The sequence below is a fragment of the Ambystoma mexicanum genome, chromosome 7q, assembly GCF_040938575.1.
Source record: "Ambystoma mexicanum isolate Mex_15411 chromosome 7q, UKY_AmexF1_1, whole genome shotgun sequence".
Taxonomy (NCBI): Eukaryota; Metazoa; Chordata; class Amphibia; order Caudata; family Ambystomatidae; genus Ambystoma; species Ambystoma mexicanum.
This window is the reverse complement of record NC_090941.1, coordinates 976,356,788-976,382,153: the sequence shown is the minus strand read 5'-3', so window position 1 is coordinate 976,382,153 and position 25,366 is coordinate 976,356,788. Positions and strand designations below refer to the sequence as shown.

Below are 25,366 nucleotides of genomic sequence, written 5' to 3'. Positions count from 1 at the left end.
CCCTTTAGGAAAAGAACTGCCCAGATGTGCAGACCGGAGCCTGTCAGAATGGTTTTCAAATGGGGCCCAGAGCAGGGCAATAACCCCAGAGTGATCACCATCCCAAGCTAAGTTGTGCGACAGTCTCAGGTAGGGGTCAACTGGATCCCGTGGTGGGCACTTTTCCTGGATGAATTGGCTGTGGAAGACTCGTCCATGTCAAGGGAGCTTTTCAGGTCTACAGCATTGTCAGAGACTTGCGGTCTTTTTGCCACTGGGTCTATAGCTCTTGGTACATTTGTTCAGGCTACTCATACATCAGCCGCTATAACTTTCCCTCGAATCGCTGCACAGTGTGCCAACTTCCACTCGGCACCTATTAAGACCCATTGCTCAGGGGCAGCGCCAGGCATGGGTTTGGGAGGACTAAAGCCCCTCCCACTTTGACGCAGCAGGCATCACTCTGCTGTTACACCCAGCCATGGGCTCAGATCTCTAGAACCCGTCACATTTCTCACCTCGGACAGCAGGTGAGAAAACAGGCATTGAAGTGAAGGTAGAGGCAGAGAACAAAAGCCTGCCATTGGGATATCAGTAGACCCCCCACCCCCCATGTTGCAGCTAAATACTTAACTGCTGCTGGCTCAGCTTTTGCATGGCCCATGCTTTCAATAAATACCAATAACTTAAACAAAAAAGAATGTGTTTGTGCGCATGCAGGGAGTGTATGTATGAATGTATGCATGCGAGGGAGAGTGTAAGTGGGTGTACATTTGTATGCTAGGAGGTCTCTGCAATTGCACACTTATGAATGAATGCACTGTGAATGGTGTACACTGCGCCTATTAATGAACGCAGAGTCTAAACGTTAAGAGTCCTCCTGTGAATGACAGATCAGCTGTGTGGGTGCGTGACTGGTGGGTGAATGTGTCTATATCTATGTGTGTATCTGTGTCCATGCGAGATGGGACCTGGGGAGGGGCATTGGAGCATGACAATTTTGTGACAAGAGCATGCCATGTTTTACTGCAGTTATTGGGCAAAGGAAGCCAACTTAAGTGTTTTTATGTGATGGTGGGGTTGGAGGGGGCGTTGGAGGAAATCCTACAGTGGGGCTGGCCTGGCTGGAATGTTGTACTCTCTTTAAGGGCAAAGCCAACATGAGTGTGCTTACATGGGGAGGGCAGGTTTGCTTATTTTGACTTGGCTTTTTATTTTACTGGTGTTAAGGTCAAAGGCAACATAAATATTCTTCATGGGGGGGAATATAACATGAGTACAATTTAAGTGTTCTTATATGGGAGGATTTGTGTAGTGATATGTTATTTATATAGCACTTTCGCCAAAGCGCTGTACAGAGAACATGTTTGCATACAATGTATCACCCAACCGAAGTTTGCACTCATTTAATGAGCTTTATTTATTTATTGCAAGTATTGACAGTGCCCAAACCCGTAAGTATCACAACGCTGGTACAACTTGGGGAGCAGGAAAAACACAGTGCAGTACAGAGTAAGAGAGGTAACAAGGTGCAAAAGCAACCGAATAGTACACGTTCCGTTGAGGAGGGTAGGGATCAGGGAGGTCACTTTGAAGTATGAACATGTGTATCACACTCTGATTACAACAGCATGCACTCAGCCTGCTAAGCGGTTTTACCAGCTAGCCAGCAAGACCATGCTTTTCTTACTGTGGCATTGCAGTTTATTACTGGTGTTAAGACCAAAGGCAGCATAACTTTTCTAAAATTGGGGTGTGGGGCATTCGTGAAGTCTGCAAGGCAATGTTTTCTTTACTGTGGCATGACATTTTTACTGCTGTTTGGGGAAACATACATCATGATGGGAGTTTTATATGGGGAGTGGGGGATTTGTGTAGCCAGCTACAATCTGTTGTCTCACTGTGGAATGGCTTTTTTTTCACTGCTATTAAGGCAAAGCCAACAGGAGTGTGTTCCTACATGGGGATACTGGCATGCATTGGCAGAGCCAGAATAAACATTCTTTGTTATAGTATCCTTACTGGCGTTATGGACAAAGCGAACATGAATATTTTCCTATGTGGGAATAGTGGCATATATAGGTGCACCGGAATGCACATGTATGAGCATCATCAATGTGAAGATGCTTTTTACACTTGCTGAGTACTGGCATATAGCGGGCAAAGGCATTATGAAAATGTGTTGCAAATGCTGCTGTGCATTGTTGGTGGCTTGCCATCTAAGGGATATTTTATGTCTGACCCTACAAAACTGATAGTAAACTGTGTGGCTTTTTACCTAATTCATCACAGAAAGGGTACTGAAAAATGCTCTATTTTGACCCGTTATTTGAACACTTTTCTCAAGGGTACAACACCCCCCCCCCTTGATTGGTTTGCCCTCCCTCGCTACTTTGTCACTCCTGTGCATTTGGCTGTGGGCAGAACAAGTGCCCTTCCTTCTGCGGGCTCGTCTTAGTGCGGGCCCTAATAGTTGGAGTGAAAAATGGATCTAGTGGGCCATAGGAAAGCGTAATATCTACTCGGCCACCTGGGCTTGGAGAGAGGACGGGGGAGTGGTAATCAGTAGCGCAATACGTTTAATGTCCCGTCTCACTAACAGTTTTCAAAACTGCCATCCAGCCCCCCCTAAAGTTTGAGGCTGGCTCCGCCCCTGCTCAGCGGTTTCTCTCAGCACTCGTATTTAGTAACACTGTGTGTAGCCCTTAGAGAGCTGGTGAAAGGAGGGCGGGGCACACTCTAAAAGCGTGATCTCTGCAGACCTCAACGTCCTACCTGCCTAACCTCTGGGATTTTTCCGTAGACTCTGGAATTTTGAGCATTTCTCTGGGTCTCCGGAAAAGTCCCTTGAATCTCAGGAATTTTGAGATTCTTTCCGGGTCCCGTCATATTCTCCACCTGATTGGCTGCCGCCGGTAGCCAATCAGGTGGAGAAGTGGGCGGGACCCGGAAACGTCACAAAATGTTCGTGCCCACTGCCTGCAACACCACTATATGAGGCCGCTGCTCCCTCAATGCGACCCTGGTCCTGACCGCCATAATTGTAGTGCTTTCAATCCATATCATTGGATTGAAAGCACTATTATTACGGCGGTGGTGTGGCGTTCATTTTGCTTACCATAGCACTGAAAATCATTCATTCAATGCTATAGCAAGCAAAATGAAGGCGGTGCCGCAGCAGAAATAATGCTGCTTTCAATCCATGTCATTGGATTCAAAGCAGCATTAATTGTGCTGCGGCGCCGCCTTCATTTTGGTAACTGTAGCATTAAATGAATTATTTTCAATGCTATAGTAAGCAAACTGAAGGCTACAACATCCGAGTTGACCTTTTTGACAGGTGGGTGGGGGGTGTGGGCGGAGCTGTGCTCAAATAGGCGGAGTCTTGTGTGGCTGTGGGCGGGGCATAAATCTCAGGAATTTTGATTTTGAAATGTAGGCAGGTATGCTCAACGTGGATGGGTACATCTGGTCACAGTGCCATTGCACTGGGGTACTTGTGCACTGAGCATTGCGCGAACGAGGTCTGGGGCTGAGGAGGTGGCGCTGTGTCCTCCGCTTACGTCAAACGGCACAGAAGAAAGACAACTCCTCCCAGGTCCTCAGCATACATGCCACCATTATCCATTGCGTTCAGGAGAGGCTGGTCCAGTTGTGCTTGTAACTTTGCATTCTGGAACTCAGACTACAGTCCCAGAATCCAGAGCTAAAACCAGGAGTGGACTGGCCTCTCTCGAATGGAATGAGTAATGTTCACGTGTAGGCCAAAGGCAGATGGATGTTGTTTAGGTGAGGGGTCCAACTGCAGCAGTTGTAAATATGGTACACCCTCTGGATGATTAAAGATAACGTGCACAAAAGGAAGCAAACGAGGCTTAATAAAACACCACGACATTGTTTGGTTGGGGTGTGCTTTAGAATCATTTTAAAGCCGATAAAATACCTGTGATATTTAGAGACTCTTGAGTATTGCGACCAGCCTTGGTCTAGTAATGAAGTTGTGAAAATCAAAACTCAAGCTGCGAGGCTAGCTTGCTGCTGCTGCCAGGCTACCGTGCCTCCGCTGCCAGGCGCGAGGCGACCTTGGCTGCTGCGCCATGGCCTCGTGTGGGGGCTGGGGGGGGGGGGAGGAGTTCTCTTAACCTGGATGCGCTGTTTTAACGTTGGTATCGGTTAAGGGCTTGCTCAAACTCCCTCTTGTGGGCTCAATACTTTCTTTGAGGGCTTTAACCGGAAGCTCCCGCAGAACCCGATCAGAGTCAGAAATAATTAATTGTTTTTCCATGTAGCGTCTGTTACGTGATCGTTCTCTTGACAGCATGTGTTATCGGCTTGGCTCTAATTAGCCCGCACTGCAGCTCGGAGCTCGACAAGCTTGTAATGTTAAAAGATATATATTTTTTTAATTAAAAACCTCCAGTCCTTTCTATTAAAAAAAAAAATGTTAACCTCTTTTCATTACTTTTTTTATTTTTTATTTAAGTGTTTAGTTGCAAAGAACCTTAAACACAACAAGTTAATAATGTACACATAACTTCATAATACAAACAATTCATAATTACAGTACCCTCTATTGGTAATGGCATAGTATACAACGGGTAAATGTTTAAAAGGAACGTAATTCTGGCAAGTCATCATTTCTTTTCATATACTTGATTCATTGTAACAGTTGGTTAAAAAAGCAGAACCAATAAAATCATTTGTAATAATTTTACGCCAATATTCAACATTTTCTCTATTTCCAGCTATATATAATGTACCGTGTAATTCAAGGTTTGTCCAAGGAGGATAGCTCAGTGGCAAAGTGCACTCCTTGGAAGCAAGACTACACGAAGCAACACAGGTTCGATCCCCGGGTCCACACTTAGAAACCTCTGGGTATTTAAGCGCATTATAAATACGCAACTAAGACAAAAAAATCAATTATGCAACTAACAAAAAAAAAAAGATTCCTGTAACACCGCCTCGATGACCGCTGGCTGTGTGAGCGCCAGCAAAAATCGTGGCCCAAGTTTGAGCGCTATGCAAATTGTCAAGTGGCCGGCTCAGCCTGCGATATCCCTTATCTAAATATGAGTAGTCTTGGTGCACTGTGCTAACAAATGTCTGTCCGTTTCTACCTCTAATTTACTGCGTCGGCCGATACGATGCTCCCAAGCTAGAACTATGTGGCACTCTACTGGTTTCTACGTTTGGTATAGATTCAAAAGTGTTTTGTGGGGTTGACTTGATTACACTCATTCTGAAGACTTGGTTTCAGGCATTCTGTTTCTTTTTGAAATCCTGGGACAGTTACACCCAACTCTCTCACTATTTTCAAGTAATCCATTCCACCTTCTCTACAAGATAGTTCATTGGGAATAGATTTCAATCATTTTTATTGATGAAGGCAGACTGCAATAGGGCAGGCGTGCAATTCCACATTTCAATTTGGGATGTCTAAGCCCTGCAGAGATCTGACATTGCGGAAGAGTACTTTATTAAGGTGAAACTACCCAGCGTTTCAATTTTAATTCTCAATCACAAAGCATGTACACCTTCTACTATATCCCCCCTTTCAGTAACACATCATGTTAATAAGGGTCCCCCAAAATGCTTTAATGAATTCTTTTGATGTTTGTTTAAATGCTCACCGATTGTTGTACACATTTCTAGTTTGTCTTTCAAAGGTTTAGGACCGGTTGGAACATTAACTGTTGGCAACTCTGCTAGGCCAGCTCTTCCTTTCAGTAGGTCTACCTGCGTTCAAAATGCCTGTTGGGCAATCTGGTTCTGTCACGGGAAAGACCTCTGCATTCAGTTCCCTCTGGAAAAGGCATTCTTAAGGGGAATTTCCATCAGCTACTTCCACTTAGAACCGCCACAATCACATTTTCTCTTGTCTGGTAGGCTGTTTTCTTTTGCTGCATTTCCCAAATCTCTTTGTTTCTATGTTTTTCTGTTTAAATATCAAACAACTCCACCCATGTAGCATCATTTGACAGACATTTTGGATTGGACAGAGTCAGTGATGGGTTCCCTTCACATGCTCACATCCCTCACATGCTCAAGGATCCTCCTCTTTGCCTTGATTGGCCCATTGCATTTTATTGATCATCGGGGCATCTATTAGCTATGATGAAGCCCTCAAATAGAAATTGGATTTAAATAGGTATTTCCTTTTACAGTTCCATGTTGTGGACATGTGCCATTAATAAGAATTACATATTCAGATTCACAAAACTTTTCCTGAATTCTGAGACATCAATCATGTGTTTGTGAATGCATGCAAAACATCATGGATGAAATATGCACATGTAGTAACAATTCAAGCTTTTCAAGATAGCCTTTTTCTATTCATGTGATTCTGCCTTTCCAACGAAATTCAAATCTATCCGCTTTTTAAATTGAACAAAGGGTTCACAAACTAGAGCCAAAAAGGTATTTCATATTTAGCACTTTTCAAAAGCATTTTCCTGTGCACACTTTGACTGAACAATCCAGCTTAAATTCTGTGGTTTTTTTACCCAATGTTCTCAACGGAATCCATCCGCTGAAACCAATATTCTGTCAAGCAAAGGGATGATTTTAATAGGCTGCTTTAATGGAACAGTTTGATCTTCCAGGGTTGGAGGCCAGGCTTTGTTCGAGGTCACTGTTATAAAGAATGCACTTTAGGATCTGGTGAATCGCTAAACTTACCAACCTACAAATCCTGGTGGAAAATATAGGACCATGAAATCTTCTTCAGTTTGGAATAGATTTTGACTTACCTCTTTGTGTTTTACACATAGACATTGTTTCTGGGTAAACACAGGTGCATCCATAAGCCTCTTTAATGTGTGGGTCACAGTGATGATGCATCAGGCCTTCACAATCATCCTCGTCTCACAGGGTTCGGTTCTCTATAAGCATATAGTTCAGGTGAAACAGAGTTCACAGCTTTAGGGTCACAGTACATAACAGCTACATGAGATACATGTGTGTCCGATGTAACACAAGTGTGCTATTTCCATTCTCCTAATTTATAACAGCACTTAAATATTAATTGTTTGGTTCATAAATATACCAAGCCTCTTGTGATTTACATATCATACCCTATGCATCATTGTCTTGCAGAACACTAAAATACAAGTGCACAGTTTACCATGTTCTTCATGCAACATGGCAACAACAGTTGCATGATATTTCAGTGTAAAGCCATTATGAAATCCTATTCAATGGAAAGCATTACATTCGATCAGATAATTGCTTACAGTGTGATAGTTTCATTAAAATTGTCTTTTCGGAAAGATTTTACATTTTTCCTACAGTCCTTGACCTGCTAAGATGTCCCTGCAAAAAGCATGTTGTTCCCCCCCCATTGAGTTTTGAAATCTAGCCAATTCCATAATGTGCTCCGTGTAATTGTTTTGTCTAGCTGTATCATAGCAGCTGCTATTTACTTGCCAGGCAGATTTTGCAAAGCTGGAAGTTAGGATCTCTTTCCAATTAGCCATTCTGTATGGCTGGTAAAACAGACAACCAGCTGTTTTGTCAATAGTCTGAAGGACCGGCCAGCTTCCACAGCAATTTGGTTCCCTTATAGCTGGCTACAGGGCAAAATCTGTACCAGAGTTCCTCCACCATGACTCACCACTAGTAAGGCTTAGCTGGGTCATGTCTCCACATGACACCCTCCCCAGTATGGACTTGGGAAGTGGGAACACAGCAGACCGTCAGGGTTTGATGCTATTTATTGATTTTTGTTTATTTCACTTTCACATGCTGATTGGACAGTTTCTAATTCACTTTTGTTGATTTACTTTCACAAACTTCGAAAAGGATAGTCTTTGAGGTTGCATTGCCGAATCGGCATATTCATTCCTTCCAAACGCCTTCGTATTGGCATTGATTCCGTTTGCTCCTTTGGCATTCTGTAGTTCCTCCCAGAGACGTCATTTCACCAAAAGGCCAGGGGTAGCAGAAATGACATCATATGACACTTGACCTCTGATGACATCACAGGACGTGATGTCATTTGACCCCACCTCGTAGCGATATCACAGGACGTGATGGAACACAGTCTTTCACCCCTTGACAAAACAGGAAGTGGCATCACATTGCATTGTTCCTAAGTACAGTGTGAACATTTTTACGATATCACTATATTGTGATATACATTTCATACAAGAATGGAGAATGGATCGCCATATGTATCATTAAGATCAGTGTGTATCAGCCCATATTACCAAATTACTGTGAATGCAAGCAGACGTCCATGACCAAATAATGTGTTATTATTGTAAGAAGATTCAATTCAACACTACATCTAAGTCAATGCCTAGTCTGGGATACTGAATGGAAACCCTTATTGATATATCTTTATGTCCAGTTCATGAGTTCTGGATGACTACCCCTATATAACACCCCTCTCTTAGAATCCCCCTGACCCAAGAAGTAGTTCTGTTTTGCAAGTTTAAAAGGTTTATTTGAGAAATAAGACAAAATATGGATACCACGCTTTTATAATAAATTAATAATCTATCGCCCTTATAAATATAATGTTAATCAACAATGGGTAATCTGACACTAGCACACTTCTTTATAATCAATGAGGAGTTAGTATAGGATGGATCAAGTAGAAAAAATACTTTTATGATTTCAAGGGAAAAGCAATGAGGAATAAAATGCAGTACAGAAATACTTGAGATGATTTTAGCAAAAGATAATATAATCACTTTTTCTCTGGCAATTCACCCCCCTCCCCTATGCAATGTAAGACATGGAAGTAGATGGAAAGAGGAGCACAGTTCTCAGGAATGCAATCAAATACAATACGAAATTCAGTTCCCCCCCAGCAAGCTTAGAGAAAACCGGTATGAGTTTTAAAACACAGGCCCAAGTGCTTTGAATGTGGTGGCAATGAAGTGAGAAATATGCTGAAAATGCTTTTAATTCCCTTTAGGAGGTTCAGGGTGAGTGAGAGATGCTTGGGATGAGTTCAGGCTCAGTTTAGCAATGATTCAGAGATGGTGATTAAGAGGCAAACAAATTTTTAGCAAGGAACGAAATGACTGCTGATGGTTACACGTGGCTGGATTTTTAACCAAATCGCAAATCGCGGTAAAATTCGCGAGTGCGTGAATCGTGATTACGGCAAAAGTCTTCCTAGCCCAAACGGTTCCAGAGATATGAACGATTTTGTAAAGGTCGTTTTTCGGATTTAAAGTAAACTCAAAATGACAGGTGACAGCTTGCAGCTGCAGAATTGACAGGTGACAGTTGTGCAGCTTTAAAAATGACAGATGACACGATTTCTAGGAGGCAGTTCTACTTAGGTTAAAATAGTTTGGATTAGATTATTTTAACTAAGAGATTGGTTCTGCACAGTTCTGCTAGGTACTCACAATATAAATTTGAAATAGGCCTCGCCACGGATCTGGTCAGGTTTTGGACTGGACTCCGGTTCTGGTCTCGGCACTTCAAGGTGATCTGGGTCAGCTCTCTGGTTCTGCTCACAGCGGTCTGGGTCACTCTGGATCTCTGGTCTGGTCTGTCTGGATACAGCGGTCTCTGCACGGCTCCTGGATCTCTGCACTGGTCCTGGCAAAAGTTCTTGGCAAGGCTGTGAGTAGCTTGCAATGATTTGAGGCCTGCTGCAGAGAACTCAGCTTGTGGTTTTAGGCCTCTGATTTAGGTTCTAAAGTATAAGTTCTAGGTTCTGTAGTATGTAGCTGGAGTCAGTCTGGAACTGGTATCTTCTGGATGTTGTGTGGTCCGGCAAAACGCTCCGCAGCAACTGGATTTGAATCTCCTCTCTAGCTTCCAGTGGCTCTTTTTATGTGTTTTGAAAATGGGTGTGTGCCTGGGCCTAGCTAAGCCTGCCCCTCTCTACTTGTCATTGGCCCAATTCTCCCCTCTCCCGTGATTGGGGGAAGGAAATGTGAGTCAGAGTGATGCTGTAGGTTTTATGGGTCAGAGGATCCTCCCCTGGTCAGTTTGCCCACAAATCTATATTTGATTCAAATACATCCTTCCCAGATATACAATTTGTTGAAATTACATGTGCACATTATATATTCCTTATGGTCCATGCTTGTCCGCCTCTGATCTTCCTGGGGGCTTGCATTAAAAAATGACAACATTTTGCGCTTTTTAACTGGTTTTGCAATATCGGACATTTGCCCAAATTTACACACATATGCGCAAGGAGTATGGACATTAATTGATGGTGTCAGATTTTTAACATGCGGACATTTGGAGTGAGACCCTATTTTCCGCTAGCAACCCCCCAGAATACACCACAGGGTCCTAACGCATCTCAAAATGTTCACATAAAAATCACAAAAATAATGATATTACTTATATAATTCTGACAAGTCCACACTTTGAGTTATCTATCTTTTTAAAATTATGCTCTGGCCCAGATGGGTGTGGTTTAGGTTCCAAAGCACATGGGGGAAGCTTCTGCCTGTCCCTGCCTCCAGCTCGGGTGGCTCCCAGAGGCACTTCTCCTCCCACTTCTCCAAAGAAGAAGCCACTTTTACGACCCCCCCAATATAACATTTACCTGAGTCCAGGACAGGCCTTTGTTCAACTCCCTGTAGTCCCCAGCTGCTCCACCCCTAATCTAATCAGAGAGGTGTTAACTCCTTTTGGCCAGGGGCAGAGTGGCTGAACAGGTTTCTCCTGTCGGGGGTAGTTGTCAGGCAGAATTCAGTTTCATTAAGCCAGGTTTCAGCTAAATGTCACTTTTTGTTCCTAGTTTAAATCACTTACAATTTTTACATATACATTAAATAATTACTTCCTTCAAGTCATTTCAGGATATAGTTTTACATTGTATCCACCTCTTAGCAAGCCTTTCCTTGGTCTGGTTTTGTTTCATTTGTTCAGTTTTACACAAAAGTCTGGTGGTTTTAAAACGCCGGCTTTCTGATAGTGGTGAGTACTGGTAATGCAACCATTTTTGGGATTAAGAAAATGAATTCCCCACAAGAAGGTTGTATCTTTGGAGTGGTCTCGTGCCAACTGCGCAGTTCTCCTATTCTGGCGTGAATGTGGGCGGTGATAGCTCATGCCCACATCCACCCAGTCTATTGATTTAGTTTGTTCTGGGATAGAATAATGGGCGGCGACAGCTCATCCCCACATCTACCCAGTCTATTGATTCAACATGGGTCAAAACCCATGACAAATCCCCCCCGCCCGACTGCGCTTTGATTCAAGTCGAGGGGAAGTCGGGTGCAAAGGAGGTTTTGAGCCCTTGCGCTGGTATGTCCCCATTATCTTCTTCCAATCCTGTAGGTGGCACAGTTCAGCATCTTTTCTTCCCTCCAGTCGATCAATCAGTTCTCCTTGCTGGTCCTGATGGGAGGATTGGGCGGTACCCTGGGCCCCTCGGGTCTCTGCTCCCGGTCCCCGGTCGTCCTCCTTGGTCAGTCTCCAGGTTTTCTTTCTCCTAGGGCGAGAAAGGAAAATCGGCAATACCTATTCGTAGATATTTTTCCATCGCTACTAATGGTGTAGCAGACATATACATTTTATACTTTAACATACCTAACATTTTACTTTTGAGATGCAAGTTATCATTCAAAGACAGTGGCTTACAAGAGTATAATATTTTAGAGACTATATGTGGGATATTTTAGGGTTGGAACTGAATTAATCTGGAGCGGTCCCCTCTGGTATTGCAGAGGACTCCTCCAGTTGCTGCAGAGTGTTCCTGGGATGGCAACACTTTAGCTGATTTATATGTACCCACTTGTCTTCCCCCTTCTGCCAAACCGCCTTTGGGGATGCGGATCTTGTAGGCCACAGGGGAGATCTTGTCTATAATTTCAAACGGCCCCTTCCATGTAGGCAAACATTTTCTCCGTTTGGCCTGGTTTCTTTGTAAATTGTATAGATAGACCCGATCACCCACCTTATATTTCTTTCGGGTAGTTTTTAAATCATAGTGGGTCTTCATGATCTCGGCGGATCTTTCCAGATTCCGCTGAGCATAGGCAAAAGCATGCTGAAGGTGTTTCCTTAAATTCTCCACATACTCATGAGTTGTGGAGGCATTTATCAGTGTCTGCTCTTGTGTCCTGTAGAGCAAATGCTGGGGAAGCACCATCTTGCGCCCGGTCATCAACTCAAATGGTGACATTTTGGTTGCAGATGAAGGGGTAGATCTGATGGTCATTAGGACCAGAGGTAATCGGATATCCCAACTTGGCCCAGAATCTGCCACAAACTTTTTTAAGATGCTCACAATTGTCCGGTTGTAACGTTCCACTGCTCCAGAAGAAGCTGGCCTATATGCAATATGTAGCTTTCTTTTGACCCCCAGTATCTCCCACACTTTGTCATTACTTCACTGGTGAAGTGGCTACCCCTGTCTGACTCAATCCTTTGAGGTAGACCAAAATGGGAAAAGAGTGGTTAATCATCAGGGCAGCTGCTGTTTCTGCCTTGCAGTTTGGGGCTGGGAGACATTTCACCCACTTGGTAAACAAGCATGTAACGGTCAACATGTACTTGTTTCCTCTAGACGAGCGAATCACAGGGCCTACAAAGTCGATTTGCAAATCTGACCATGGCAGTGTCATCCCCCTCTTTTGGAGAGGCGCACAGTGTGTGAGGGATGATGGCTGACATTGTGCACACACAAGACACCCCTTCAAGTATTGGTCGAGGTCCTGCCCCATGTGTGGCCAGTATGCAACCTCTCTTAAGATTTCCAGTGTTGTGTGAAACCCCTATGACCGGCGGTGGCCGCATCATGGGCGTGACTTAACATCAGGCTTCGGAATGAGGTAGGAACCACCCACTGATCATGGCCAGCTTGGGATTTCCTTACCAACAAACCGTCTTGGATTCGGAACATTTTTGGACATTTCATCAACACTCTTAGGTCCTCTTTCCCAATGTAATCGGTATCCGTCAGGGGAAAGTTCTCAGGGTCCTCAAGGTGTTGGTAAAACTTACCAATAATTGGATCCCCCTTCTGAGCTGTAATTAAATCAGCATCAGGGGTCTCCTTACTCCATTGTGCAGTTGAAAGATCATTGTGAGCACTTGTCTGGGACCTAGTGATAGCGGTGACCTGGATTTCCCCCAACAGGGACTCTATTTCGATTAGATCCCCTTGGATGGCCCCGGTTTTGGCCAGCTGATCAGGTAAGTAATTTCCAGTTTTGTCTGGTCCTTCTACTTTGGAATGACCCTTGATCTTTTTCCAGTAGATGGTCATCCCATTCGATGTGACCAGATCATCAATGTTTTGGATTAACTTCCCATGTTTCAAGGGTTTGTTATTAGCACATAACATGCCTCTGGTTTTCCAATTAACCAGGTGCTCCACGAACCCGTTCCGTACATAATCCGAATCTGTGATTATGACCAGTTCGTGGAGTTGATGCTGGACAGCAGTGAGGATGGCCTGATGCACAGCCATCAATTCTGCCACCTGACTACTTCGGGGACCAATTTTGTATCCAGCGGAGGGTTCTGGGAACTCCTTCACCCATGCATTCCCTACGCCAGCCACCAGTTCTTTCTCCCCGTCGTTTTCAACATGGTAAGAGCATTCATCCACATAGACAGTGGGCATTCCCTCACACTTGTCTTCTTCAAAGACTTTGTGTGGGGAATTAAGGTATGCCTCCATGTTGTCCTTGATTTTTAGACTTTCGTCCTCGAGACAGCTTTCGCTGGCACAATCATGCAAGTCAGCCAGACCTTGCGCAAGAGGACTCTTCTTGTGTTGGCCATATCTGACCTCCACAGGAAAGCCTTGCATTGACAGAATCCAGGAAGTAATTCGGGAATTATTCACAGTTCCGGCCCGGATTCTGTCAATTTGGAGATATTGCAGAGGCTGGTGTGGAGTCTCCACTATGATGTGTTCCCCCTGGATAAACGGGTGGTAATTCTTCAATGCCCACACCGTTGCCAGGAGTGCCTTCTCACAATCGTTGAATTTTTCCTCCACAGAGGATAAAGTTTTGCTTGCATAGGAGATTACTTTATTGACCTTGTCATGCTTTTGGTATAATACTGCCGTCAAGCACGTATTAGAGAACCCCGTCTCCAGGAAGAACTCCTTGTTTCTGACAGGGTAAGCTAGGCAAGGCGCTTGTGAGGGGCTTCTTTTGAGTTGTCTTACCGCCTCGGATTGTTCTGGACCCCATTCCCACTTGACCGCCCCCCTTCAGGAGATGAATCAGGGGTCTAGTGATATCTGCATAGCCCTCAATTAACTTTCTGCTGTAATTAGTCAGTCCAAGGAGGCTCCTTAGTTCCTGCAGAGTTGTGGGGTCTTTCAGTTTCTGAAGTGCTTCCACTTTCTTTTCCTGGGGACAGAGACCCTGAGGAGTAATCTCATGCCCCAAGAAATTAACACGGGTTCTACACCACTGTGCTTTCTGGAAGGAAAGTTTTGCTCCGGCGGCCCTCAACTGCGTCAGAACATAACGGATCTCCGCTATGTGTTCTTCCACAGATGAACTTTTAATGAGGACATCATCTACATAAGCCAGGTTACCCCTCGCACCCAGGTCGGGCATGGACTTATGTAGGAAAATGTTGAATTAATTGCCGAAGTTGAGGTATCCAAAGGTAGTCCGGGTCCATGTGTACTGCTGGCCCCCAAAGGTAAAAGCCACTTTGTATTGGTCCTCCCTACTCACAGGCACGGTCCAGTATCCATTGGTCAGGTCTATTTCTGTGAATACCTGTGACCCCTGAATCTGGGCCAGCCCTTGGTCAATGTAGGGCAGAGGCCATCGGGAAGTATGGACCCGTTTGTTGAGCTCCCTAAGGTCGACGCAGAGTCTCCACTGGCTGTTTGGCTTCAATATTCCCAGCACCGGATTATTGAAAGTGCTGTGGACTGGACGGATTATTCCCCGGGACTCTAGGTTCTTAATTATTTCAGTAAGGGACTCCATGGATGCGAGAGGCAAGCGATATTGCTTCACAAACACTGAAATCATTCCAGGGTCCATGGGAATTGTTGTGGTGTGGATGTCGGTGCGACCACAGTCATATGAGTCTACCTCAAAGAGATCTTGGAAATCCAAGAAAACCTGTTTCAACTGTTGCTTCTGTTCCAGAGTCACACAGGCATCAGCTAGGTTGACTCTCTCTTCCACCATCTGCCTGAAGCCTGGAAAGACTTCTGGTTTGGCTATCTCAGCGGCCTCCTCCAGCTGGGTGGAGAAGTCCCTGGTCCGAGTGCTGATTTGGACTGGAGGCTTCAGGTGGGAAAGGCAGCCCTCATGGACCTGGAAAATCGCCTCATCCCTCCTGAAGTCACAAGTCACATCTTCCTTACCGTAAGGGCAAGAAGTGTACAACAGGAAGTTCCCCCCATGCCGGGTGAAGATCCTGTCTGGTGTTGTTTTGTCATCACCGTCACTGTCAAAACAGTCCTTGGGGATTCGTCCTAAGAGTTCATTTCCTAGATCAATGGAGAAATGTCAGTCATCAACCGCCATTCCAATAATGGTGCCTGCGGCTAGAGTCATACTCTTTAAGTCGCTGTTATCCACCTCTATTGGAATGGTGTCATGTTCTATGTTGACTAATGGAGTTGGGTTTACCCCCAACCCTTGCTGTTGGAGAGAAACATTTAGATGTATATAAGCATCAGGGTTTTGCAATTTGTGTCCTCTTTTAACTTTCACTTCCAGGGAGAATTGTCAGGTCCTTTCTGGGATGGTGACTTCCTCTTTGATCTGAATTGAGCTGACCTAAATGCTTTTTCTAGATCATCAAAGCCAATGGGATTATCCGCTAATCGGGACCAAGCTTTGAAGTTTATTAGGTCCAAACTAATGGCAAAGCGATTGAGAATGTCACTGCCTAAGTAAAAGGCGGCAGTGACTTCTCGCATGACCCAACAATTATGGACTATGCTCTTGTTGCCAATGGAGATTTTGAGCATACACCTGCTTGGCAGGAGATGTTTGGAATTAGGTGCTTCCAGGTCCATTTCCCATTTTTCTATCAGTTTGAATGTGGGAATGGCTGGATCTTTTGGGAGTTGGCGGAGCATGGCTTCGCTGATGAAGCTCTTACCGTTGTTCACACACACTCGAGCGAGAACAGAGTCCTTCCCATCATTTAACTGGACAGGGATGAACAACTGCTCTCCAATTTGCTGAATATCAGCCAGGCTCTGAGCTGATTTCACATCTTTCTGGACTATAGGAGTGGGAGTTTCTGATTGTGGATTAGTAAAGAATTTCAGGGTGTTTCCTTCCAGTGTGGAATACCACCTTAAACTGGAAGGAAGGTTGATTTTCAGAAATAGAGAGGACCCCCCATCACCAGTCTGTTGTCCTACTGCTATTACTGTCATGTCTGGAATTTGGTTGTTCTGGAAGTGAAATTCTACTTGGTCAGATTTTTGTTCAACCATGTGGCAGGTGCCATTTAAACTAACATGGTTGACACTCTGTTTTCATTTTATGGGTCGGCTAGTCTGGGTCCAGAGGACCTTGTTTACACAATCTATTAGGGGTGACAACCTTCTCAGGAGGTCATTCCCTAGTAAACACGGGGTGCCCTCTGGAGTCACTACTATGACCGTGTGTTTCACCTTGTGTCGCCCAATTTTAATGTCCAAGTCTGCAGTCCCCTCAACGGGAATTTCCTTCCCGTCAAAGTTCTGCCGTTGTCCAGGAAGAGAGGTGAGAGGAATTCGGTAATTCTCCCCCCTTCCTGCATTTAGTTCCTCAAAGGCCCTTTTGGACAGAAGGGTAGCTTGGGATCCAGTGTCAACCAGTGCCAAAATTGTACCCTGCCCCTGCCCCTGTACTTGTACTGGGGCATAGTATCTTCCCTCCTTCTCCTCAAGGGGGCACAGATAATGCACATTTTTGGACAACTGGTGGGCTAACTTTCTGGTTTTGGACATTGCTAGCGAAGAGATTTGGGCAGAATTCTGTGGAGAGCCTTGGGAATCTGAAAGAAAAAGTTGGCAACTGGAGATCAGAGCCATTGTGGGTTCCCATGGTTCTGGTTCTGTGCCGCCCCCCCCTTTTTGGAGGCAGTCACCAGGATGGGTTTGAACCAGGGGATTTCGGTATTGTCGGTTCTGGGATGAGATGATGGGTGGCGGTAGCTCAGTCTCCACATCTCCCCAGTCTGAATTGGCATCCCTTGGGACCCATTTTTCCTTGGGAGGAGTTCCCCCATCTCTGAAGGAGAAGATACTTTTCCCAGGATCGTCTGAGGATCCCTCTCCCTCAAATTGGAAGGCCTGTGCCTCCTCCACAAAGTCGGTCTGTTTGGGTCCTTTGTTTCTCCTACCTCCTCTCTGCTCCTTGGGTGGCAGACTTTCAGGGGTAGGAGATTTTGTATCCGGTTCCTGGTTTTCCAGGGGCTGTTTACAAGTTGGGAAGGAAGCTTCCTCCAAGGCTTTACACCCCCCTTCCCCTTGTGCCTCCTCCCTGGGAACCGGTGTGTTATCGGTGTGCTGCCCCCGTCATTGTTTTGGAGCACCAGGTCCAGAGTTTGGGGCATTCTGCGGTGGCATGCTCATCTGAGGGTTCTGTTGAGCCCTCAGTATGTGACCCAGATCTCGTGCCATATTTTGGACCTGGCGCTCAAGTTGTGAAACCCGCTCAGGCTGATACGGGGCTCTATTTTCTCCCCTGGGCTGATCCCGGGAAGGGTAGCTATCCCTTCTCTGTTAGTACCCCTGGTTGGGAAGATTTTGGTACCCCTCTACCCTTGGCCTCCCCTCTCCCGGATTAGGTTGTCTGGGCTCAGGGAATTGGGGAAAGAAGGATGGATGATTTTGGGGCTGGAAATTGGGTGGATACTTGGGGGAAAAAGTTCTGCCCAGGATTTGGAGAATTTCCGCCCTCCTGTGGGAAGTTGGTAGGGAAGTTCCCTGGGTTAGGTGCTTGGCTGGATCCCCCCCCTTGGGCTGGAGGAGTCCACGCATAACCCAGGATTGGTCGGTTTCCCTTATAGCGGGGACTTACATAGCCAGGGGAGCGGGGGACCCCATTTGTGGGACTACCTCCTCGACTCCCTGTCTGTGACTGGCCCGAGGGCCTTCTGGGCTGTGAATCATTTGGTGCAGGCAGGTTTTTAGGCCCCCCCCATCTCCAAATCTAAAACGGGGCAACCTTTACCTCTGCCACCTTGGCAGCAGCAGGGGTGCTGTTGGTTTTGGGGTTTTTCGGCGCGTTATTTTTATTTTCGATAGGCTTCTGCACCTCATAGATCCGGGTAGCCTGTTCAATGACCCAGTCTAAAGATCTTTTCTCATGAAAATCTCTCACGAGCTGGGTCATTATATATTTAGGGAGAGCATGGAAAAATGTATTGACAAACTCTTTGCTGTCTGTGCGCACCCTTCTGGTGGTCTGCGCAAAAGCACGCTTTAATTCTTGCACAAACTCTTGTGGGGCCTGATCCTCCCCACATTACAAATTGTAGGCTGCCTTGCGACCCTCTTGGGGATTTCTGTGCACAGAAAAATGTTTCAAGATGGCCGCCCTGTATGTGGACCACCTTGAATGATTTTGGTCCTCCAGCCCCGCAAAGAAACTGGAGTACTCTGGTGTGAAGGTCCACTTTACATATTGAATACAGCTTTGGCTGTCTTTCAAATGAAAAGTATCCATCATTTGCTCAAACAGCTCTAAGTGCTCCCAAACAGAATACTTGGCGTTCTTATGATAAGGCGTGATAACACTCCTTATTGCCTTTATTTGCTTCAATGGGTCCTTAAGCAAAGCCCTTTTTGCCTTATTTGCCTTTTTGGTTCGGGTAACCCTGGTCCATTCATCCTCTGACTCAGAGGCACTGCTCCCAGAGGTTCCTGTCTGATCTTCCAGGTTTTCCCGGATTCTGCGAGCCTGGGAATGGCTGGCAGAATGTGGGGACCTGGTCTCCTGTTTCCTGTGCCGTTCAGAGGAGTCTTCAGATTCCTCCTTGCTGCCAGGATTTGATGGGTACCCCCCCCCACTGACCTAACTGGGCAGAGGTTTTCAGGATGCCCTTAATGGGCCTACTCTCCTGGGGTTCCCCACTAAATAGCACTGTGCTTAGGTGCCCATACCCGGATGTCCGCCCCTCCATTCCTGGGAGGTACTGGCCTATGAGCCCCATACTTCTGGTTGGATAGTAATCTGCCATCCCTGAGGCCCGGTGCTCATGTGCGCCAGGGGACATGGGGTTGGCAGAGTCCAGGGACTTAGAGATATGAAGGCCTCTGGTACTAGGGCTCCTGAGGTTATGCTCAGGAGTCTCCCTCTCCCAGCGAACCTGGTCTCTATCCGCCCCTGCTTCCTGTTGCAATGCAAGAGCCTGCACTTTCAGTTCCTCAGTTAAGGCCTTGCTAGACTCTATCAGTCTCTCCTGCATCGCTACCTGTTGCTGGAGCCTATCATTGTGATGACAGAGAGCCTAATTTTCTCTCTGTGCCTCCTGATTGGTCCTGGAGTACAGGGCCAGTCTCTGCTGCAGGAGGGTTACCTCCTGAGCTGTGTCCCTATTGGCCTGCTCCTTTCTTGCCAGAGCATCCTCCACCCTCCTGGTGTGCTCTAACAAGTTCTGGTGTTCTTTTTGGAGGTCACCCAGTCCCTGGAGGGCCAGGTGATTTTCTTCCATTTTCCTTTTTAAGTGGCAGACTTCCTGGCCTAAGGTATCCCTTTCCTGGCTAAGAGTCTGCATCTGTGCCGCCAGGTCATCCCTTTGCCTTTGGAAGGCATCAGCTTTCTGGTGTTCTTCATCAAACTCTGCCTGGGTATCCAGGTCTTTCAAAATCAATGTATTGCTTTCCTCTTTCTCTCTGTCTATTTGGATTTGCAGGGTGGCTACCTGCTCTGTGCATGCCCTGTTGAAATGGATCTGTTGCTCCAGCTTTTTCTGGCTCTGCAGTAAGGAGTCCAGGCTGTCTTGCTGCTCCTTCTGCAAAGCCAGAATTCTGGTATCCTGGTCCGTCTTTTCCTGTTGCAGGATATCCATATCCTTCTTTATTTTAATGATGTACTGTCTACTCTCATTTTCGGACTCCTGGCTTCTGTGCAGCCTCTGCTCAGAAGAGTCTAGATCAGATTGGGCCTTCTGTAATGCCAGCAGTTGCCTACTCGCCAGATCTTGGCCTTCAGCACATTTGTCCTGCATGGCTCCCATATGTAAATATAAATATGCCGCTACCCTGGCAATCTTGTTGTGCTCATCCTTGGCCTTAGGGGCCATATATAGTTCACTCAGGGCCACATGTAAGGGACCCTGGTCTCTCCATATATCTGACCCTGTTTCAGTGATCTGGGGTGCGATTGCCTGCAACCAAACCGTCTGGTCCTGATGAGTCCACTCACCTCTCACAAATAGCTTATGTAAGAAGTGCTCTCTGGCTATTTTCATATCTACCAAGGTCGTCATTCTGGAATTTGAGTTCCTTCCTGACTTACAGAAGTTTGTATTTTATTTTTGCAAAACAGACCTTTCCCTTAGAGCGTCCTTTTGAGGAGTGCTTTACAGCGTAACACAGCGTGGTGATCTGACCGGATGTATGTATCTTGTCAGTTAGCACACTGTATTAATCTGCACAAGTGATAGATCTAATCCGGAATCCCGGACGAGCCCCCAATTTGTAAGAAGATTCAATTCAATACTACAGCTAAGTGAATGCCTAGTCTGGGATACTGAATGGAAACCCTTATTGATATATCTTTATGTCCAGTTTGAGTTCTGGATGACTACCCCTATATAACATCCCTCTCTTAGAATCCCCCTGACCCCACTGAGCCAAGAAGTAGTTCTGTTTTGCAAGTTTAAAAGGTTTATTTGAGAAATAAGACAAAATATAGATACCACGCTTTTATAATAAATTAATAATCGATATCGCCCTTATAAATATAATGTTAATCAACAATGGGTAATCTGACACTAGCACACTTCTTTATAATCAATGAGGAGTTAGTATAGGATGGATCAAGTAGCAGAAATACTTTTATGATTTCAAGGGAAAAGCAATGAGGAATAAAATGCAGTACAGAAATACTTGAGATGATTTTAGCAAAAGATAATATAATCACTTTTTCTCTGGCAATTCACCCCCCTCCTCTATGCAATGTAAGACATGGAAGTAGATGGAAAGAGGAGCACACAGTCCTCAGGAATGCAATCAAATACAATATGAAATTCAGTTTCCCCCCAGCAAGCTTAGAGAAAACCGGTATGAGTTTTAAAACACAGGCCCAAGTGCTTTGAATGTGGTGGCAATGAAGTGAGAAATATGCTGAAAATGCTTTTAATTCCCTTTAGGAGGTTCAGGGTGAGTGAGAGATGCTTGGGATGAGTTCAGGCTCACTTTAGCGATGATTCAGAGATGGTGATTAAGAGGCAAACGAATTTTTAGCAAGGAAAGAAATGACTGCTGATGGTTACACGTGGCTGGACTTGTAACCAAATCGCAAATCGCGGTAAAATTCGCGAGTGCGTGAATCGTGATTATGGCGAAAGTCTAAGGAGTGGCAAGTCGGTTCTAGGTCCGTTGGAAAGCTGAGATTCCAAGCTTTCAGAGGAAAGTTAAGCCAAGTTCCTAGCCCAAACGGTTCCAGAGATATGCACGAATTTGTAAAGGTAGTTTTTCGGATTTAAAGTAAACTCAAAATGACAGGTGACGGCTTGCAGCTGCAGAATTGACAGGTGACAGTTGTGCAGCTTTAAAAATGACAGATGACACGATTTCTAGGAGGCAGTTCTACTTAGGTTAAAATAGTTTGGATTAGATTATTTTAACTAAGAGATTGGTTCTGCACAGTTCTGCTAGGTACTCACAATATAAATTTGAAATAGGCCTCGCCACGGATCTGGTCAGGTTTTGGACTGGACTCCGGTTCTGGTCTCGGCACTTCACCGTGATCTGGGTCAGCTCTCTGGTTCTGCTCACAGTGGTCTGGGTCACTCTGGATCTCTGGTCTGGTCTGTCCGGATACAGCGGTCTCTGCACGGCTCCTGGATCTCTGCACTGGTCCTGGCAAAAGTTCTTGGCAAGGGATTCAAGCAGCTCGCCCAGCTGTGAGTAGCTTGCAATGATTTGAGGTCTGCTGCAGAGAACTCAGCTTGTGGTTTTAGGCCTCTGATTTAGGTTCTAAAGTATAAGTTCTAGGTTCTGGAGTATGTAGCTGGAGTCAGTCTGGAACTGGTATCTTTTGGATGTTGTGTGGTCCGGCAAAACGCTCCGCAGCAATTGGATTTGAATCTCCTCTCTAGCTTCCAGTGGCTCTTTTTATGTGTTTTGAAAATGGGTGTGTGCCTGGGCCTAGCTAAGCCTGCCCCTCTCTACTTGTCATTGGCCCAATTATCCCCTCTCCCATGATTGGGGGAAGGAAATGTGAGTCAGAGTGATGCTGTAGGTTTTATGGGTCAGAGGATCCTCCCCTGGTCAGTTTGCCCACAAATCTATATTTGATTCAAATACATCCTTCCCAGATATACAATTTGTTGAAATTACATGTGCACATTATATATTCCTTATGGTCCATGCTTGTCCGCCTCTGATCTTCCTGGGGGCTTTCATTCAAAAATGACAACATTTTGCGCTTTTTAACTGGTTTTGCAATATTGGACATTTGCCCAAATTTACACACATGTGCGCAAGGAGTATGGACATTAATTGATGAAGTGTCAGATTTTTAACATGCAGACATTTGGAGTGAGACCCTATTTTCCGCTAGCAACCCCCCAGAATACACCACAGGGTCCTAACGCATCTCAAAATGTTCACAGAAAAATCATAAAATAATGATATTACTTATATAATTCTGACAAGTCCACACTTTGAGTTATCTATCTTTTTAAAATTATGCTCTGGCCCAGATGGGTGTGGTTTAGGTTCCAAAGCACATGGGGGAAGCTTCTGCCTGTCCCCGCCTCCAGCTCGGGTGGCTCCCAGAGGCACTTCTCCTCCCACTTCTCCCAAGAGGAAGCCACTTTTTTACGACACCCCCAATATAACATTTGCCTGAGTCCAGGACAGGCCTTTGTTCAACTCCCTGTAGCCCCCAGCTGCTCCACCCCTAATCTAATCAGAGAGGTGTTAACTCCTTTTGGCCAGGGGCAGAGTGGCTGAACAGGTTTCTCCTGTCGGGGGTAGTTGTCAGGCAGAATTCAGTTTCATTAAGCCAGGTTTCAGCTAAATGTCACTTTTTGTTCCCAGTTTAAATCACTTACAATTTTTACATATACATTAAATAATTACTTCCTTCAAGTCATTTCAGGATATAGTTTTACATTGTATCCACCTCTTAGCAAGTCTTTCCTTGGTCTGGTTTTGTTTCATTTGTTCAGTTTTACACAAAAGTCTGGTGGTTTTAAAACGCCGGCTTTCTGATAGTGGTGAGTACTGGTAATGCAACCATTTTTGGGATTAAGAAAATGAATTCCCCACAAGAAGGTTGTATCTTTGGAGTGGTCTTGTGCCAACTGTGCAGTTCTCCTATTCTGGCGTGAATGTGGGCGGCGATAGCTCATCCCCACATCCACCCAGTCTATTGATTTAGTTTGTTCTGGGATAGAATAATGGGCGGCGACAGCTCATCCCCACATCTACCCAGTCTATTGATTCAACATGGGTCAAAACCCATGACATTATATAGCACTTGCGCTTAAGCGATATATATAGAACAAATATACATACAATATCACCCAACCTACTCATTTATCGATCTGAGAAGGATGAAAGGCTGAGTTGAGGTGTTTAAGAACAGACTATCAGTGACTCACCCCCCGAAGTGTACCTGAAATAAACCTTTAATGAGTCTAGCAATTATTGTAATGAATTCCAGAAAGACAAATGATTTGGTATTCCTTTTCTTTGTTAGGGCCACTGCTGAAAGTGTTCTACTTGTGGAACCCGTGTTCTTCTTTTAGTATTTTCTTTTTTTTTTTAGGGATAGCCAGGGAGACCACAGGGGTAGCAGGGGAGACCTCAGGGGTCGCAGTTGTGACCCCTGGCAACCTCTAAATGACATCCCTGGTTCCTCCTAGTTACCTGCCAGTGCTATTCAGGACGTCTAAGGAATCCTTCCTCCATTCTATCTGATCAGAATGTTCAGCAAATGTTCTCTTTATCTTGGGTTTTCCTGTATTCTCCATTATTGTTTTTTCTCATCCCAATTGAAAGCATATGATAGGATGTTTGAATCTATTTTCCAAGCCGCAGACTTGTCATACAATCCATATTTCGCACACAGCTCTGATGGATTCTTCTCTGTGCATCTCAACCTAACCAATCAAACAGTTGTTGCAAGACCTGGTTAATTCAAGACTTGATCATGGTAACAGGTTGTCGGGAATACCCCAATCCTAGAAAGAGTCAGTGTGTCTTGCCAATATTTTGGATCTAATGTTGTTTTGTTTGTCACTAATGTTTTTTCAAGATCTTGGCCTACATCATAAAATGTGTATGTCAAGGTGCCCACGCTGGGATTCATTGGTACTTTAAATGGGATGAGAAATCGAGTGGGGGGGTCTAGCAAGGGAGCATGGCTGAAGTGCTGGTCATTCCCTAGAAGTGTAGAGTGTCTGCCACAAATAATTTGTGAGCACCTCCAAACGTGTATTTTGGGTCACTTTACATTGTCTCGAGTGGTCATGTTTGCTTGCAGTATGGATATTTTAAATACATCACTGCTTAGCTCAGCTTGTACATAACGCCACTCTCACTTAAAATATAAACAGTTTGATCTGTCAGTACACCTCCCCCCTAATCTAGAAATAAATCAGCAAAGAGAAAAGGGAGTTGACAAGTTGAACCAATGTAGTTTCCTGGTTGCTTTTTGTGTAAAATCAGCAGGTTTTTGGGAAAATGGGAATGATCGCAGATTCTTATATTTGAAAAATACCCGTGGTGGTGATTCAAGCATGAAACGCTTCTGACCAGGTAATGCCCACTGGGCTTAGTGCTCATTTAATGTGTCATATTACTCACCCTAATTGATTGACAAAAGTCTGTAGCCACAAACCATCTATACTCATGTGGAAAGGTTCAGCACGCTGCTTGGGCTTTCCTGCTTGAGCAGAGGATGACTTCTCATTTTTCTTTTTGCATTTGTATGCGTGTTTTTTATTGCGCAAGCCTAGCTCAATAGCAACGGAGCACTGTAAAGGATGGCAGATTACAATGTGTAGCTCTGATAAAACCGGGACAGAGTTACCTAAATTGTGCCTAGGAATTCCCTAAAGAGCAGGGTTTTCAGTTCTTTCCTGAATCCCGGGTGCATTGGAGCAGTCCTGATTGCCACCGGGATGGTGTTCCATTATGCTGAGGCTTAGCAGGAAAAGGGACTGTTTGCTAGTTTTTTCCCTTCTGGCTAGTTTTCTTTCCAGCCGAGTAATGGCCAGGCTCCTAGAGGAGGGTGCACCACTTGAAGTTTTACATTTGTACACAAGTTAGGCAGCA

The 25,366-nt window shown here is 45.1% G+C and overlaps 1 protein-coding gene across 2 annotated transcripts in view; it reads left to right on the top strand.

The window, feature by feature from the left end:
* The window catches only part of GDPD5 (glycerophosphodiester phosphodiesterase domain containing 5), a 1,185,048-nt gene that overhangs the window by 503,393 nt on the left and 656,289 nt on the right, over positions 1-25,366 (top strand). The gene's annotated exons all lie outside the window — the stretch shown is intronic.